Here is a 3,170-nt window from a genome sequence, read left to right on the forward strand (position 1 = left end):
AGTAGGACATATCCAATAGAGTTTTGGTAGCTCACACTCCCACCTTACCTCTGCATTGGGTTTCTGGGTTTCCTGTTGTAATGCGGATAAAAAACAGAGATGTAAAAGTGAATTTATACAAAGATGCAAAAAGAAAGGGTTTTCAAGTTAAATTCCATTGCTATTTTTGGATTATCATTAATACTAAGTAGTAAATGAAAAGATTTCTCCATCTCTTTCTCCTAATGCAACTCTTTTGGAGGGCACAGTAATTAATTCTCCATCTGGGGAATCTGAGCAGAAAGTCAGCCAAAAACAAGTTTTTGTGTTTGAGATTTGGAAAAGAAGAGCATTGCATACTGTGAAAGTCAGTGTTGTGAGTTAACTAGGCGTGAAAATATAGGAGAAAAATAGCCAGAGGATGAGGAAATAATTTCTGTCATAGGGTGCCACAGTTTGCAGCCCATGGAAGCAGAGGACTTGTGTACATCATAGAATGAATCAGAGCTTTAGTACAAGGCATATCTGGGTGACTTTCAGTTCTGACAATTAATACTTTTTTGATCTGTGAGAGTTTACTTATCCCAATTTTTATATGTGAAAAATGAAAAGTAGGAAATAAATTTTCTCTAATTCCAAACATTTGAGTCACTATAAATGAATTGTCTAGTACACATGTGGTCCACTGCTGAAGTTAATTTTTTTTTTTTGAGGGATATTAGCTGTGGGCTAACATCTGCTGCCAATCCTCCTCGTTTTGCTGAGGAAGACTGTCCCTAAGCTAACATCCGTGCCCATCTTCCTCTACTTTCTATGTGAGCCACTTACCACAGCATGGCTTGCCAAGCAGTGCCATGTCTGCACCGGGGATCTGAAGCGGCGAACCCTGGGCCGCAGAAGTAGAACGTGGGAACTTAACCGCTGCACCACCGGGAGGCCCCTGAAGTTAATTTTTATCTTCATCCAACTACAGGGTAAACTTAAATACTCCATGCTATTATGGACTAAAGGTCATGGAGGAGATCATTTTTTTTTTCATCTGAGTGATATCATCTTGTTCTGCAACTAAAGAGTTATATAGACCTGCATCTATGGCCAGTTGGAATCATATAGAGGTGAAAGAATTTCTTCTGGTAGGTCTAACTGAAATCCTCATTTGCAAATCCCTCTCCTTTTGCTTTTCATGCTTATTTATTTCATCACTCTGGTAGGTAACTGGGGGATGATCATATTGATCTGGTTAGGTGCCCAACTTCATACTCCTATGTACTTCTTCCTTAGCAACCTCTCTTTGTGGCATCTGCTACTCTACTGTCTTTGCTCCTAAGATGCTGGCCAACTTCCTATCAAAACACAAGTCCAGCACATTTTCTGGCTGTGTCCTACAGAGTATCTTTTTTGCAGTGTATGTGACCACAGAGGGCATCTCCTGTCTATGATGGCTTATGATCGCTATGTAGCAATAGCCAAACCCTTTTTGTATACAGTCATTATGACCCAAAAGCTTTGTATTCAGATGGTCCTGGCATCTTGCTTGGGTGGCCTCATTAACTCACTGACACACACAATATGTTTGCTCAAACTAGACTTCTCTCATCATAACATTGTGAATCACTATTTCCGTGACATTCCCCCTCTTCTGAGACTCTCTTGCTCTGATATCTATAACAATGAAATCTTGCTTTTAATATTCTCTGCGGTCACTGGAATGTTCACTTTCATTATCATCATGGTCTCTTATATTCACATTATCATTGCCATCCAGAGAATCTGTTCAGCTGAGGGAAGGCACAAAGCCTTCTCCACTTGTGCCTCCCAACTGACTGACGTGACCTTGTTTTATGGGTCTGTGACCTTTAGTTACATCCAGCCAAGCTCTCAGTATTCCCTGGAACAGGAGAAGGCCTCTGCGTGTTTTATACCTGATGATTCCCATGCCACAAACACTGATTTACAGCCTAAGGAATAAGGATATGAAAGATACAGCAAAAAGTTCAATATTCTGGAAGAGAACTTCCACCTGACTCATTCTTTTCTACAGCTTTGTTAACCTAACATTAGCCCACAAACAGATAGACTTTGTTTAAAATTGTACCACAGAAACGATCACAAGCAAAACCATAGTGAGGATACTCTCAAGCAATTTGAGACATGAGGGTTGAGTTTGATCTGAAGACTAAATATCACTTTATTTAACTATTCACTGTTTGGTAGCTTAATAGTTTCATTCTCTCAAGAGCTGATAAATATTTTTTTCCAACAAAGCCCCATGATAAACTCTAACAGAGCTCACCTTGGATTTAAAAGGAATCTGACATTGACTTAAATCAAAAGAATACTCCAGCAGTAAGCATTTATTAAATGCATTGTTATCTTGGAGAAAAATTTAAATTTTCCCTTGCCATGATTTTCTTAGATCATACCATTATTTTTTGTTCTACAAATGCTGTCATTTAAGTAAAAATATGTATCTTAAATTTTGTATTTAAATTACGTATCTTAACCATATCTTATAAAAAATGGCTATCGAAAAAGTAATTCTAGTTACTTATAGTTTATTCATTCAATGTACTTCTACTGAGTGCTTTTATTGTACCAGTTCCTCTGTGTGATCCAAAAGTAGAGAGGTTTAAAGTATAGAGCAAAAGATGTTAGAGGAACAGGAAATGGAGAAATATGGTAAATGGGAAAGACTATTTAAAGAATATATATGAATTTGGCTCCAGCATGGAATTTTTAACCAAAAGCATTAACAAATAAGGTTGGCAAGTTATTTAGGGCCATATGTATGAAGGCTTAGTAGTGCCAGTATAACCTGTTTTAAGATTCCCTCAATAGCTAATATTTTAAACCCTAAATTAAATGCAAATAGCACACTTTAAGAAAATTCCTGTGATGCCACTGTTATCGGTATATTGGAACGTAGAAGAACAAATTTGGAAAAAATTATTGTGAATGTGAAGAGAAAAAAATACTCAGAGGGAGGTAAGAAATGTTATACATGAGTAACATGGAGAAGAGGATATATTTAAATGATAGTTCGTGAAAATCATCAATAGGACTTGAGAAATGATTATTTTTTCTTTGAGAAGCAAATGTTTACATGACTGGAAGGTTTTGAACCCATGTGCCTAATAAGATGGATTGATTAAGAGAAATAATAAGAAACTTAAGAATCTGTGTGTCATTAG

General features: G+C 37.0%; 1 pseudogene; it reads left to right on the plus strand.

The window, feature by feature from the left end:
• The first annotated feature begins 1,070 nt into the window (after window positions 1-1,070).
• LOC106842389 (olfactory receptor 5J3-like) lies at window positions 1,071-2,003 on the plus strand (annotated as a pseudogene).
• The last annotated feature ends 1,167 nt before the right edge of the window (window positions 2,004-3,170 follow it).

This window comes from Equus asinus, chromosome 17 (assembly GCF_041296235.1).
Source record: "Equus asinus isolate D_3611 breed Donkey chromosome 17, EquAss-T2T_v2, whole genome shotgun sequence".
In the NCBI taxonomy this organism is placed as follows: Eukaryota; Metazoa; Chordata; class Mammalia; order Perissodactyla; family Equidae; genus Equus; species Equus asinus.